Below are 16,866 nucleotides of genomic sequence, written 5' to 3'. Positions count from 1 at the left end.
GTGAATTCACCCATGGGGGTATATCTTCCATTACTATGAACTGCAACTTTGCTGCACCTTCCCACCCTTTTTCTTCCACAAATTCTTCCCAGAGGATTCACCTACCCAATAATCTAGAAATCTTCCTCCAGTTCTTTTAATATTTTAAGGGTACCATGGCAGTGTTCCGGCTACAACAACAATAACTTACTCACAAACACACACATATGACTTCAAAGTTGGAAAATACACATAAGTACTCTGTAAACTTTGAAGTGATATGTGTGTGCATTTGTGTATTAGTTATTATTGCTGTGGAATGCCTCCCCTTAGGCTACCACATAGCTATGGAACCCCCTCCCCCATCACCACCATTATTTCTCTAGGTTCAATGTGCTTACTATGGCCAGCAACTACGTCTATACAAATTAAAGCTGCCACCAATAACTGTACCAGAACATGGCAGACGATTCATGAAATCAAAGGACATTTAATTAAAACAAAATGCAACATAAATAACAGGAAACTGAACCAGGCAATAAACTTTCCCCAGTTAATTCCTCTGTCTCCTCAACACAGCTGGAGAAGGACAATCAGGACAGTCCAGGTAGGGAATTAGAGACTGGGATCTCTAGGTGTCTCAGTTTAGTCCTTCTCTTTTAGTGTTAGCACAACAGCTAGAATTAATCTATTAGGAATTAGAGTTTTAAAACAACTGAGCCAGGTGCATGCAATATAACAGTGGCATGCTGATAAATGTTTAACAACCAGCTCTCCAAGAAAAAAAAGGTGTCCTCAGCACACTTTTAAGTTTAATCTGCATTATTAACATTTTTTCCATCACTTTCTTAAGTTTAAATAATCAACAAACAGTAAATCAAGTTCCCATTTGTAGTGTTTGTCAAGTACTGCGGTATAAATGCTCTTACTGAAAATTTAACAATCAGCTCTCCCAAGTCTATAAGAGTTTGGGACTACATCCCCTACCTGCATCTCTCTTCAAACTTCCACCATCATAGCCCACACCAGCTAGTTTCAGCCTGAATCTTTCCTCTCAGCTTGATATAGACAGGGATGCCATTTATTTCCATCTCTTTTGGCCCCTTCCCCTCCGCTATACTTCTTGACTATAATCGCTGAAACCCCACCATTTCTGCAAACTCTCTTTGCCTCCTTGAAATTGTCCATTCTGGGAACATCCCTACACAATCGGAGTGCATGCTGGGCAGTGTCACCAGTTGTAGGCTAACACATAGGTTTTCAAGAAATACAGCTCAGAGAGTTAACCCCAGCAAAGCAAAGTGTTAGCTTTGACCCCAAATATTGTAAAGGCATGGATTTTTTTATCCACAGATACATCCCTTTACATTACAACAACAGCAACAGCAGCAGGAGCAACAGCAACAACTACCACTACCACTACCACTACTACTACTACTACTACTACTACTACTACTACTACTACGCTAATTGTGATACAAGTGAGAATGAGATAAATGTGGAGACATTTAAGGAAGGCACCATGAGAAAATTGAAAAGGGAGATATCTTTGGCACCTAGTAGTGGGAAGTATTCAGGGAAGATTCATGGAAGAGCTGGCACCTGAAGGAGACCTTAAAGGAAAGAAGTTATTTAAGCAACTGAGTTGGAGGTGAGGGTTCATTGCTTGGAGACAAAAGAGACAAGCCATCCACTTCACCAGAATGTTGCATATGTGAAGGAAAATGGCAAGAAAAATATCTGGAAAAGTAGGTTGGTTTCAGATTTCAGAGAGCTTCAGAGGCTAGCATCAGGAATCCTATACTTTATTCAATAGACATTGGGGAGTCATTTAAGGTTTTTGTTCGTAGGAGTGAAATAGTCAGAGTGACATTATTACTTGGGCAGCTACTGAGTGAAGGACAAATTGGAGAGATAATGGATTTGAGGCAAAAAAAAATCATTTATGTGACCATCATAATAATTTAGATATGATCTCTGATGCGTACCTAAACTAGGTGATGGCTGTAGGAGCAGAACAGGATTAGATTTAAGAGATATTGTTAGGAATAGGTTTACCAAAATGCAAATCTGGACAATTGATGGGATGTGTAAGGTAAGGGAGGGGAAAAAGTCAAAGAAGATTCCAAAATTATGAGTTTGGATCACTGGGAGAATGGTGGTGGTGGTGATGGCGGTGGTGGCGGTGGTGGTGGAGGAGGAGAAGGAAGAAGAAAGAGGAGGAGGAGGAGGAGGAGGAGATTTTAGTGGGTAAGATAAAGGATTTAATTTTTGATATTCTGAGTTTGACATACCAGCAATTGGAGATGTCCAGCAGACATTTGTGAAAATGGGCCTGGAACTCTAGGGAGAGGTTGGAGCTAGAAATAGATTTGGAAGTCATCTGCATAGAGGTGATAACTGAAGCCCTGGGAGTAGATGACATCACCAAGTGAGTCAATTTATAAAGCAGACAAAAGGAAGCTAAGGACAAAACCTCGAGGGGCAATACACTTACAAGGAGCCAAGAAAATGAGGAGCCAGCAAAGGACCTAGAAAAGAGTGATCAGTGAAGTGATTAGAACAATGAAAGGGCAATGTCAAGAAAGGAAGAGGGTATCAGGATGGAAGGGGTAATTTGCAATGCTAAGTGTGAAAGAGAGGTTAAGGAAGATAAAATCAGAAAAATAACTATTGGATTTAACAAAAAGTAGAGACTTGAGGGAAAGATGTTTCAGTAAAGCAGTAAGAAATGTAGTTATATTACAAGGAGATGGGAAATGAGTGAGTGGTGAAGAAGTGGAGGCAGTGAATATAAACTATTTTTTCCTAGATATTTGGTAGTAAAAGGAAAGAGAAAAATAGCATGATAGCCTAAGAGAAAGGCAGAGTCAAGAGAAGGCTTTTTAGGACTGGGAACATTGGGCATTTTTTTTTAAGCTTAAGTGAAGGATACAATAGAAAAGAGAGTGTAGAAAATCATCATGAAAAAGATGAAAAGCAAGATAATGATGAAGACAGAAGGGGATGGAAAAGATGTGGAGGACCTTAGCCAAAAGTAGGACCAATTCATCCTGTAAGACCAGAAGGCAGTAAAGAGGGATGGGTGAGGACATGGAGAGATTAAGAAGAATGAAGGAATAACATTAAGGAATGGTCTTAGTCTTCTCAGTATAAATCAAGAGGTGAGGTTATCTTTTGAGAAGGAAGGAGGAGTGAGAGGTAAAGTTGGGAGCTAGAGAAAAGAAGAGGTTTGGGAAAGCACTTGTGAGGAATATAATAATAAAAAAATTAAGATAACTAAAAGATTACCATACAGAGGTGAGGACCCATTTAAAGTCAGACACAATAAATTTGCAGTGCACCCAACCAGCACATTACTTTCTTAGCTTGAATTATGTAGCTCAGAATTAATTGGGTTTGCTGGAATGATAGATATTACCCAGGTTAAAGGGGATATCTTTTATCCTATTTCTTGTTCACAACTCAACATCAGTAGTATGCAGCAGCTTACTTAATCACACCATTCAGCTTTCCAGTGTCTACTGGATCATCTAAATATTTGATTTTCCTGAGATAATGGTGTTCTATGGTTCCTAGACAAAGAGTATGGAGGTGAATAAAGTGTTGTGCTTCCCAGAATTGTGTTGAGGCACCATGTGATTTCACTGCCAGAGAAGGTCATTGCAGTGGTGGTTTCTGGAGCTGGTCTCTACTGGTTCCCTTGCCTGTATTGAAGTTCTGAGTGGGGTCCTGGTGATGGCACTTGTCTATTCCACCAAACTGTGACTTGTGAAGTCAGGATGAGCTGAATTCAAATTCTGCCTCTGATAATTTGTTAACTGTGTGAACACAAATAAGTTGTTCAACCTCTCTGAGCTTGTTTCTTCAAATGAAAAACAGGGATTATAATACCCATAATACTTACCTCCCAGGGTTGTTGAGAGGCTAAAACAAAATAGTAAACAGTACTTTGGAAATGTTAAAGTGGTATAGAGAGACTTATTAGCATTGTCATTACTAAAGAAATTAGTCTTTGAAACAGCAAGCAGCTTAGGATCATTGATGTTACTGCCCAATTCCTCAACAGTGGGGCAACCTGATGCCTTAATATCTTCTTTCCACTTCTGGACTCAGCTTATTATCTATTTGTAGCACCTATCCACATGTATCTCAATCTACTTCTAACTTCGAATATACATTTACAGGGTGTCCCAAAAGTCTTAGTGCAGTTTTTAACTTATTAAAGCTTTAATAAGTTTAAAACTACATTAAGATTTTTAGGACATGGTATGTGTGCGTGCGTGCATGTGTGTGTGTGTGTGTGTGTATGTAAGAGAGACAGATAGAAATAGAGACAGAAGTACAGAGACACTCCATGGACTATTTGTTTAGCTATATTTGATGTCATGAGTAATATGCATTTTTTATCCACTTTTCCATTCACTAAGAAACGTTTTTGTAGAGCCCTGGCATTTGATGCAATTAGTACACTGTATCCTGTGACTGGTAGCATTTGGAAAACTTCACTAACGAAAAGAAATTGTTCTATTTGGACCTTGTGTAGGACATCTTAATGATGCCAATAAACTCCTTAGATGAACACATATTTGTATGTATCTGTATATTTATACACACACATTCACCACACACACACAAATATATAGGTTTGGAAAGGATTTTCCTTTCAACAGCCTCCATGAGACCGATAGCATATCATCACCCCCATTTTACAGATTAATAAACTGAGACTTAAAAGGTTAAAAAAAACTTGTGTATATAGTCAACTATTTACTGGAACCCAAATTTTCTAAGTCTTTGGCCATTGTCGTCTTGTTGACTTGAAAGCAAGAAAACTTCGTTTCCTTCATGAACCAAGAATCTTTCATGCATCTTGTTTATCTGTATGCCAGTGAAGAAGGAGTAGGAGTCAATCCTCCAGATAACGGGGTCCAATTATGTAATAAATTGTTCATTTTACCTGAGCTGATCACCCCATGTGTGGATCAGTTAGGAAAGTAGCCTGTCCACTGGCTTCTCCATCTTTTACTCAGCCTTTGGGACCCCACAGCTTACAAGGATCTCTAGTGGAAAGTCTTCAGGTGAAATCAATGGACTAGAAATTTAAATCACACAGCTAGTAAGAGTGAGAATTAAGAATCAAGCCTAGGTCAGTGGAATGCCTCTACTTCCTACAATTTAACTTCCTGAAACAAAAAGAAGACATTATTTTAGACTTCCTTGAAAAGCTTTTTATAGAAACCTGGGTTATCCAAATTATAGTCCTTCTAAATTTTAAAATGAAAAACAAAATTAAATTAGAACCTCCAACTGTCTCAATAGCTGAAACAGTGAGAAGAATCTAATAATATGAAATTGAATAAGGATAAATGGAGATCCTGTATTTGGATTTAATAAATCAAATGTATAAGAGAATAGGAGAAAATCACATAGACAAAAGACCAGATAAAAAAGCATTTGCATTTTAGTGGATGCACTTCATATCAACCAAATTTTTTTAATATGGACATCAAAAAAGTTGATGAGATCATTATGATGAGTATAGTATCCAGACATCTAAAGTAATGTGTTTTATTCTGGGCACCACATTTTATTAAAAACATTGACAAACTAGAGTATATCCTGAGAAGAGTGACCAGAATACAAAGGATCTTTAATACCTCTGCCACAGGACAACTGATTGGAGATCATGAGAATATCTAGATAGGAAAATAAAACACTTAAAAGGGAATTGAGCCTTGTCTTCAAATTCAACTGAATCCAATTCAATAGCTATTTATTAATGATAACCATCTTTAGAAGCAGGATTGCATTTGTTTTTCACACGGTACCAGAGGAAAGGCTGAGTGCAAGATGAAGAAGCCGAAGGACAAACTACTTTCCTAAGAGGACTAAAGAGTAGATGGTTGTTACAGAGATTTTTAGCTTGATATTAGGAAAAACAGACTAGTGATTAAATCTATGCTCAAAGATGATGAGTTCTGTGGGAGGTAATGAGCTAGCCATCTTTAGAATATATATTTTATGTGTATATATGCACACACATATATGATCTGTCAGTTTCCTCCCAACTCTAACATTCTTCCATTCTGTCACATCAGATGAATTCTGAGAAGTTAGAGAATCCTAGGGAACAGGTCCTCAAACTACTAAGCCCAGGTAGCACAGGCCACCTTGGAGACCTCCTCACTGAGCGCACAGCTTTCTCTAATTACTGGGAATATTTCACTCCTTTGTCAATTTTGAGGAAAACATAGATTTTGCAAAAGTAGGAAACAGAATTTCTCATAGTTAGTGCTCTTTAAACCAGTGTGGTGAAAATGGAGGCTATGCTGATATAGGTGGCAAATGACATGTCCAAAACTTTGTAAATAACATATGTCAAATACTTTGCAAACTGAATAAATGCCAGCTATCATCATGATCATTATTGCTATCACTGTTATTTCATTCTAATCATTTTCAGTGGAACTCAGACAGTTGCTGTCCTGCTATTACTCTTTTATTTTTAATATTCTGTGGACTATTGTGCAAGTGGATAAAATTAATGATTTTATAATTGAGTACAATATTGGGAATGTAAGCTCATCTTCTGTAGGCTCACTGAATAGCTCATTTTCTTAGGCTTTTTGGAATAATTTCAGTAGCAGACACGATAACAAATAATAGATACCCCTCCCTATTTCCACATAATTTTTATTTATCTTTCCAAGTCTCTATATTTTGGAAGCTTTTCATTCCATGTTTCTTGGAGATTATTAGTGTCCAATATGGTGACATTTATTAAATTTTTTTTAATTTGTTATGGGTCAGTGTTGTGTTTGTATAATTATGGAAGAAAGTTTTATGAGCTATGATTAATTATTTTGGTGTGGGGCTACAGACTGGATCTGTGCTTTCATTGGTGTGATAAGCTTTGTTAACTTTCTCTTGAACTTGTAATGTTAGACAGCTGCTTAAAGTAGTGAGAGGTTATGTGACTTGCCCAGAGACACACAACCAGTATGTGTCAGAACTGGGTCATGGACTTAGATATTCCTGACTTTGAGGCCATCTCTCTACTATGCCATACTTGTTATTAATTTTATTTATTATTATATTGTTATTAGTAGAAAGCTAGGTGATGCAGTGAAAATAGTGCTGGAACTCAAGTCAGGAATGCCCATGTTCAAATCCAGCCTCAGATACTTATTATTGTGTGACCCTGAGTAAGTCATGTAACTGCTGTCTGCTTCAGTTTCTTTATCTGTAAAATGGGGAAAATAATAGCAACTACCCCCCAGGGTTGTTGTTTAAAATGAGATAACCCTTGTAAAGCATTTTGCAAATCTTAAAGAGCATATGAAAATATCATTATAAGTAATTATTATTATACAAAATATGATGATGAGGATGATAGAATGATGATTACCTTTTAAGGTAGCTCATTTCACTTTTGGATTGCTTCAACTATTGGGAATTTTTTTTCCTATAACAAGCATAAGTTTGTCTACAACTTCTACCCATTGCCTCTTGTTCTACTCTTTGGGGTCAATCTCCATAACAATAATTATCGCTGGCATTATAGCGCCCGAGAGGTTTGTGAAATGTTTTATATGCATGATCCTCGTTTGAGTTTTGACTGGCCTATGTGCTTCAGATATTATTATCCCTATTTTACAGATGAGCAATTTGAGGCTTAGAAAACTGACTTGACTCACTTGTGTTCACACACTAGAAGGGGTCAAAGTCTGCCTTCAAACTCAGGTTTCTGCTGACTCTAAGTCCAGCATTCTTTTCACTACACTAGGCTGCAAGGCCAAAGATAACTCTTGGACAAGAAAACAACCCTATTTCTAACTTGAGGATATTTACAGCATCTTCCTGAGCTGGAGAGGAGTTGTGCCTTTTGCCTAGTTAATAAAGTAGCTCTGAAAAACTCTTTCTAGAACTCTAAGACATAGTTAATCTTTCAGTTCATATTGATAGTTTTCCAGAACATTGTTGCTAAAAGGGACCATAAATATCACCCAGCTGATAAAAGCTGGCAGAGAAGTATGAGGTGACGTGCTGGAGGTAATCACTGCAGCCTTGTGAGCTAGGCAATGCAAATGTTATTGTCCCCATTTTATAGATGGGGAGGCTGAGGGTCGTTGGAAACATTGAGTGACTTCCCAGTGCTCGCACAGACAGCAAAGTTTGAAGCCAGGATCCCATGCAATCCATCCCCAAAGCTGAGTTCCACAGATACCGGTTAAGTCCCTGCTACTGAGAACACTGCAGAGAAGGGCAATAATACTTTTGCATCAAGTATTTAAAGCTTCATTCTGCCACCTACTCTGCTTAGTTTAGTGTATAAATCTGGGAGCTAACTACTGTGACCTGATTTGGTTCTAAAAGCAAAAAGCTCATTTGAGCACTCAGTTGTCGGGACCACGTGCAAAGGTGTTCAGAGGACAGAGAAAGACAGAAACAGAGACAGACAGAGAGACAGATAAATAGAAACAGATTGAGGGACAGAGACAGAGACAGACAGAGAAAAGGAGGGGGAGAGAGAATAAGGGGGGAAGAGGGAGACAAATAGGGAGAGGAGGAGAGAGGGAGAGAGAAAATGAGGTGGGGAGGGAAGGAAAGAGAGAGACAGAGAGATAGATAAACAGAGACAGATTGAGGGACAGAGCCAGAGTCAGAGACAGAGAGAGGGAGAGAGACAAAAAGAGACAGACAGACAGGAGGAGGGAGAGAGAGAATGAGAAGGGGGAAATGAGAGAGAGGAGGAGGAGAGAGAGGGAGAGAGAAAATGAGATGGGGAGGGAGGGAAAGAAGGAGACAGAGACGGAAAGGAGAAGGAAGAAGAGAGAGAGGGAGGGAAGGAGGGAGGGAGAGAGAGAGAGAGAGAGAGAGAGAGAGAGAGAGAGAGAGAGAGAGAGAGAGAGAGAAGAGAGTTTAATGAATCTTAAGAAGCCAAATTCTATGTCTTTGGGTCAAAGGGTAGACTTCTATTACAGCAGATTTGCTTAGTCAGAGTAAGAGATAAAGGTTCAAGATTCATATTACTTGACAATGTGCTCCCTGAAGGCCAAGACAGTAGATAATTTGCTTCACTTACAAAGCAATGCTCTGTTTTTGGCACAGACAAACACAGAACATTGCTTATGCTAAAAATCTTACCATCTCAGAGAAGAACGTTGCACTTGAAAACACCCACTACTGTCCATGCTCTGCTGAGTAGCCGTCCTTATTTTAACTACAGATAAGTAGAGACTACAAAATTGTGATGGACTTAGGCACTGGTCTCCTGATGTGGTCAGTTCTGCTGATCCTACTTTTTCCATCTCAATCCTGTTTTATTATTCTCCCTTCATCATGCTTTGGCCCAAACCCAGAGGTATAAACACTTCATTGAAGATGTAGTCAGTCTTATGCAAATTGGGAGAGGGGTTGGCCCCATCACCTTGGAAGGCTGGGTCATCTGAGAGAGAAGCTGATTGAGAAGGAAGTGGCTTTACCAACTGCTACAGACTAGAACTTAAAACACTTTGCATAAGTGGAGTGTGTGAAAGGGTCGCAGGGCGGGGAACTAGGGTACCAGAGTCACAGATATGATCAGAGGATCACAGATTTAAAGCCAGAAGATACCTTGAAGGTCATCTAGTCTGACCCTTTTATTTTTCAGATAAAGAAACATTATTATTCCTGTTTTATAGATGATGAAGTTAGGGCAGAGAGAAGTTGAGTGACTTGTCAGAATCAAACAGTAAATTTTGAGGCTAGCACTCAATGAAGCCCCAAAAGGTTGAGTGACTAGGCCAAAGACACATAGGTAGTAAGTAATAGAGCTAGGATTTCCAAATTTGGTGTCCTTTCCACTTTACACATTGACTTTCTGTTTTCCCAGACAACCCTCATTTTTCTGTTCTGTGACTTCTTTTCCCTTTTAAATCTGCTTTGGCTTTTTCTTCTTATCCTTACATCACTTTTATAAAGCTTTGGAGGAAGGAAAAATGAAAGGAAGGGTAATACAGGATGATTCTGTCCAATGTCCATGTTCAAGTCTATGCTAACTTTGCACTCTCTATCTCACTAAAAATGGATCTGGACATTACTGATGACCAAGCAGCTAATGAAGGCAGGCATAAAGGTTTTAGATGCCATGCTGGCAGCGATGTGGCAAACCCCATGATAGTATTGTGAGGTAAATAACTCACGTGTTATTATACCCATTTTATAGACGAGGAAGCTGAGGCTGAGAGGTTGATAGACTTGCCTGGGGTTATACAGACAACGACTTTGGAAGCCAGGACTGGAACCTAGAAATGCTGTTTAGTCGTTTTTTTTTCAGTCTTGTCCAACTCTTCATGACCCCATTTGGGGTTTTCTTGGCAGAGGTATTGGAATGGTTTGCCATTTCCTTCTCTAGCTCATTTGACAGATGAGGAAACTGAAACAAATAGGTTTAAGTGACTTGCCCAGGGCTGCACAACTAGTAAGTGTCTGAGACTATACTTGAACTCAGGAAGACGAATCTTCCTGATTCCAAGCCCAGCTCTCTATCCACTGTGCAGCCTAGCTGCCCCAAACCTAGAAGTTTGCTTCAAATGTACCCCTGTGTAATTATTTCATTTGAATAAGGAGCAATGCATTTTCTTCAATCAAATGTTTATTAGGTGCCTATTATGTGCTAGGGACCGGGGTTTCGAAGATAAAACTCAGTCATTTCATGTACAAAGACGTCGTCAGAGGCTTCTCTTGCACAAGGAATGAATTTCAATTGAACCATCCATCCTCCATTAGATAGTCAGTCCCTTTGCCTCCAAGGACTTGTACTTGCAAGATACCTGACTGCAGCCTATGACTGTGAAATGGAGCAAAGGTAATTTATAAGCAAGGATATCTAACTCAGCAATGCTAGCTCTCTCACACACATACACACACACACACACACACGCACAAACACAGGGAGGGAGGAAAGGGGGAAGGAAGGTAAGAGGGAAGAAGCGAGGTAGGGAGTGAGTGAGAGAGACGGAGAGACAGAGAGAGACAGAGAGAGACACAGAGAGAGAGAGAGAGAGAGAGAGAACCCATGGCTTTGCAGTATTAAGTAGTGTGCTCCAAACCATTGAAATCACAAGTTTCAGACTCAACCCTGAATATGAAAAGATTATAGTCCTTTAATACATATTTTCCTTTCCATGACCACCACATTCAATCTAATCATTAAATTTTTAAAGCTTCATTTCTAGTTGTTGTTGCAGCTTATAAATTTCTATATTTTTATGAAATAAATCTCTTATATAACTACTACCAGATTCCCTGATCTGAACAAAGCCTTTCTCCATACACCACATGCCATATGTCAAATGGAGTCTTTAGTATGCTATGCCAAAGCGAAAATTACCTTGACATTTTGTCATTGATTAGATTGGAAAGTCATGAGATTATAGATTTAAAGTTGGGAAGAGACCATGTTTATCTTCCCAACTTCTTTCTTTTACAGATGAGACAAATAAGGCTCAGAGGGATCAGGTGATTTGCCAAAGATTACCAGAATTTGAACCCAGGCTTTCCAACTCCAATTCAAGTGCTTTTTCCATTGTGTCCACAGCCCCCATACAACATCTAATCTCTGCATTTAGGTGGAAATACCTCATTTCTGCACATGCGCCATACCCTGCTTCCTTTAAACAAAATTCAAAATTTCATTCTGTATTTTAGCAAGATCTCGTCCCTTTTTAGTCAGAGAACAATACACTAGGGCTACAACTAGAGACAAGGGAATTCCTAAAGAAGTCACAGAAAACTGGACAAAGAAAAGGGAAAGAAAACATCGGATGTCAACCACGACCTTCAGTCTGAATCCAGCACTCTCTTCTCTCTCATTCCAGGGACTGTCAGCTAAGAAAGACCAAGATACTATAACTCACTGGAGAGAAATTAATTTTCAATGGGTATGACACAATCCTAGGCACATATCTCCTTGAAATTTCATTTAAGGTGGGTGGCTTAGCCGAGGAATCTTATATAGAGGGAGAGAGATTGCCAATGTTGACCACTGCTTTTGTTTTTTTTTGTTTGTTTGTTTTGTTTTTAGGCAATTGGGATTAAGTGACTTGCCCAGAGTCACACAGCTACTAATTGTCAAGTGTTTGGTCTGAGGTTAGATTTGAACTCAGGTCCTCCTTACTTCAGGGTCAGTGCTCTATCCACTGCACTACCTAGCTGCCCCTGACCACTGCTTTTGATTGTACTTTAAAAATTCAACTAAGTCACCTTCTCTGCCCCACTCTACCTAATTCAAGGGACTAATCTTACTGCTAGTCTCAACCTGGTTTCAGAAGCTTATTCTATTTAATGCTGCAACAAACGCCAGTGCCTCATTCTCATTGCTGTCAAGGGTACCTAGTGAATACAATTACAGGGACTGTTCAGAATAGACTGCATCTACACCAGTATGTACTATTCTTGGTCCCCAGGAATCTCGAAACCTTTGAGCATATGCTCATTTCACAATGTGACCATGTGTTAGAAGTATGGTCTATAAATCTTTATAGCAATATTTTATAAGCATATGTCCATGTTGTCAGTATACAAAGTCTTCCTATTTTTATAGATTAGCTGTTATCAGGAGCAAGGTCCTACTAAGCTATTTGGAATAAGGATGTCTCTCTCCAGGAAAAAAAAATCTTTTCTTGCCACTGTTTTTGGGGGTATCACCACCTCTAACAGGGACTAAGATTTCTTCCAGATTCACAATGTCTTGCAAACTTAAGAACTCGGTGTATGTCATACCCAAACCTATTTCATTCAGCAAGACCTATGTTAGCCCCATGAGCACTAATTAAACAATCTAGGGGGCTGTGATGACCAAACCCTGGTAGATTTAAATACTTGATGAGTATAGAACCCCCTATTGGAGGTTCCTTGGTAGGTAAATTTATCTACATTTTTCCTTTAAATGGTACCAGTAAAGAACGAGCCTTAGATATACCATGGATTGGAGCAGGGTACTGTATTCCATACCAATGCCTGAACTATAGGCCCCATCTAAATGCAGAAGTCATATTGCACTCTATAAATGCATCCTTTGTACTAATTTCTCTAAAAGTAAATGAAACCTGCTTGGGAAGCAATAATCATCTTAGCAACCGCTAAGTGTTATGCAGACATAATGAGACCACTCCTGAGCTACCTCAAAAGCATGATACTGAATTCCAGGCCTGGCACGGAAAGGCCTCCAATTAGAGAGGGAGTTTTGCCTATATAAGGCTGTCATGATCTGTCCCTTAATTTACAGGAAGTTGTTAGTCCATACAAATGCTATTTTTAAGCCTGGTGATATTTTAATCGTACCCTAATCTTTATTTTTCATACTTCCAGGCGCTGTGTCCACAAACATTAACCAAAGGGCAATAGAAACAATTCCGGTTGCAGGAAGTCAAAAGACCACCCACAGACACCTGCTGCAACTTAACTTGCAAGACAATGCATGGATGTAGCTTGAGACCAGCAGCAAAGCTAGCTTTTTCTTTCTTTTTTTTTCTCTACCAAAGCAATGGCCAAGTAAAATTCCACACTCAGTATTGGCTCATTCACGCTAGCATATGTACTGCCATGGAAGGTGACTATCCCACTAGTGTCATCCAGCTATGCCTTAGGTAGCTTTGAAGAATAGTTAGTGTGATGTTCTGACACACAGCTGAGCCCAAGTTGGATTTCTTTTTTTCTTTCCAGTGTTTTTGGAAGAAAAAATTTTCTTGAAAGTTTTGTGTCAAATATACTTTAGTGAATATGGATGACTGTTTTCTGTTTTGAAAACCCCCCAAACTCACGTATTAACATGACAGCAGGCACTTTCTCAGACAAGGTCCTACATAAGGTTTCCATGATATGAGCAATTGAACTCAAAGAAAGTTTTGGCCTAGCAGCTTGGCCAATTGGATTCAACGAAAGAGTGAATGCAGAATTGTCTACTCACTATATACTTGTTCAGATACTATAAAAAAACAAATTTTCATTCTTCTACCATAAGTGGTCACATAATATAGATTAGCCCCTGCCACCAACTGGGCTACAGAGCTCTTATAATCTACTTTGAAATGAATGTTACACATGACAACCTTTAATGAACTCGGCACACGTACCATAATGTACTTACTGCACTTGGAAAATGATAAGGTATACTCTTAGATTGTAGAAGAAAAGAGATTTTTCAGAATGTATTAGTATAATACATTTGGGGTCAAAAGACATTACATTGTGGTTGGGCACAAACCATATACTTAAGAATATGTTTTGTTTGTATCCTTAGCAGTTAGCATGGAACCTGGCATATAATAGGCATTTAATCAATACTAGTTGATTTGGTTTGACTCAGATCACTGAGAACATACAATCTTAGTAACTATTCTGTTTCTACTATGCTTAACAGTGCTTTGTTCTGATTGGGGAAGGGGGTTTAGAGGGGGGTTTCTATTAATTTAGAATTATGCACCAAAAGTTATTCAACTGTGTATAACAGCTAATGCCACTACTAGGTGTATAGCACCAAGAGATCAAGGCAAGAGGAAAAAGATCCATATCTACATTAGACTGTAAGCTCCTTGAGGGCATGTCTATATCTTGTCTCTTTTTGTGTCTGCGGCATTTAGTACAATTGACACTGACACACAGTAGGTGTTTAATGTGTTTAATAAATGTTTATTATTGATATACAAAAATATTGGAGAATGGCTAAATGAATTATGGCATATGAATGGAACAGAACATTACTATGCCCTAAGAAATTGTGAAATAGACAGTTTCTGAGGAAACAGATCTGAGAACTGATGAAGGGTGAAGCAAGGAGAACTAGGAGAATAATTTATACAATAACACTATTACAAAAAACTCAGAAAGACCCTAGGATTCTAATCAATGCAATGATAAACTATATTTCCAGAGGCATGAAGATGAATTGTTCCATTCACCTCCTGCCAGATAGGCGATGAATTTAAAATCCAGAATGACGTATTGACTGTTTGGACACGGACAATATAGGGATTTGTTTTTCTGGGTTGTCCATATTTTCTATGAGGTTTTTCATTTCCTTTTTCTTTTTTAATTGTTCAATTGATGTAAGGCAATGAAAGAGGGTGAAAGGGATAATAAATACTTGTTTTAAAAAGAGCTGAACTAACCCTCTTTGAAACTCTGTCACATCAGGTTGCTTTTTTTTTGCACTGCAATACAGATTGATTTTGCCTTTGAGAACCCCTTCTTGCTAACCTACCCTCCATATTATCATACATCTGCCTGCCATTCACTTTCTTCCTTCCCATTCCACAGTGTTCTGTTTGATTACATTGGCTATTATTGATCAAGTCTATATGTTGTATGTCTATCTAAGATTATGTATTTGTTGACACAAGAACAGATCTAACCATATCACTCCCCTTCTCAAGAAGTTTCAGTGACTCACTCTTGCCTCAAGAATAAAATACAAATTACTCCATTTGGTTCCAACCTATCTTTCCAGGCTGATTACACATTATTCCCTCTTTCTACACTCTATGATTCAGCCAAAATGTAGCTTATCCATGACGTTCTACATTTAGTCTTTCTGCCCTTGCTCAACCTGTCCCCCAGGCTTGAAATGTTTCCCCTCCTCATCTTTGCATCTTGGCACCTCTAATTCCTTTCAAGGCTCATCTCAAGTTAGAATTCCTCCAAGTGGACTTTCCTTAATCCTCCCAAATTGTTAGTACTCACCTCAGTTACTTTGAATCTACTTACTTTTTACATATTTTCATGTTTAATTATCTGCATACATGTAGTGATCACTCCCAGCGAGCTCTTTGTGATAAGGGACTATTTCAGTTTTGTCATTGTGTCCTCAGTAATTGGTACACTGCCTGACATAATAGGTATTTGTTTAATTCAAATGAACATGTTTCTGATAAACAATTTTTATGCTTCCCAGCATATATATGTACATATATACAAACATATATATGTATATATACACATATATGTATATATAAGCGTGCACACATGTATTGACAATTCAATTGGCCCCTAGAGTTCACTGTACCTTATTTCCTGCTACACTAAATGTGAAGTATCCTTTCCCTAGCCTCCTCCCAGAGATTTTATTTGCAGTTGTATAGAAAAGGGCTAACTGAGAATTTGGAGCTAACATTGTCCCTGTTAACTTCTCCGCTCCCACTAGTCTGAGTTTGGGTTTGGTCAAAAGGGCAATTACTGATATACTGATGTCTGAAACACACTGATCTCTAATTTTCATGTTCATTCATTTATTTATTCAACAAATATTTATTAAGCACCTACTTTGTGCAGGACATCACAGGAAATGCAAAGTTTAGGTAAGATAGGGTCTCTGCCCTCATGGAGCTTACAATCCAATGGGGTTTGGTCATTTCCTGTCAAGTCTCACTTTTGTGACCCCATTTGGGGTTTTCTTGGCAGAGATACTAGAATGGTTTGCCATTTCCTTTTCCAGCTCATTTATAGATAAGGAAACTAAGGCAAACAAGGTTACATGACTCGCCCAGGGTCACACAGCTAGTAAGTCCCTGAGACCTGATTTGAACTCAGGAAGATGAGTCTTGCTGACTTCAGGCCCTGGACTCTATACACTGCACCACCTAGCTGCTAATCCAATGGGAAATAAGACCCAAATCAAGATAACTGTAATACTTAGTATTACATGATATTCCACTTATTCATCTATAAAATGGGATTAATAATACCTCTCTATAATAATATCTCTATCTTCCAATATCTAAATATTGGAAGGCTCTAATGACATGATATTCATAAGGGACATTGCAAACTTTAAAATACTATAGAAATGACAGTTATTATTTCCCCAATACCCTTCTACTCCCATATTCAGTAGCCTGTAGCCCA

The sequence above is a fragment of the Vombatus ursinus genome, unplaced genomic scaffold, assembly GCF_900497805.2.
Source record: "Vombatus ursinus unplaced genomic scaffold, bare-nosed wombat genome assembly UNPS02009132.1, whole genome shotgun sequence".
NCBI classification, from domain to species: Eukaryota; Metazoa; Chordata; class Mammalia; order Diprotodontia; family Vombatidae; genus Vombatus; species Vombatus ursinus.
Note: the sequence above shows the minus strand (reverse complement) of the source record.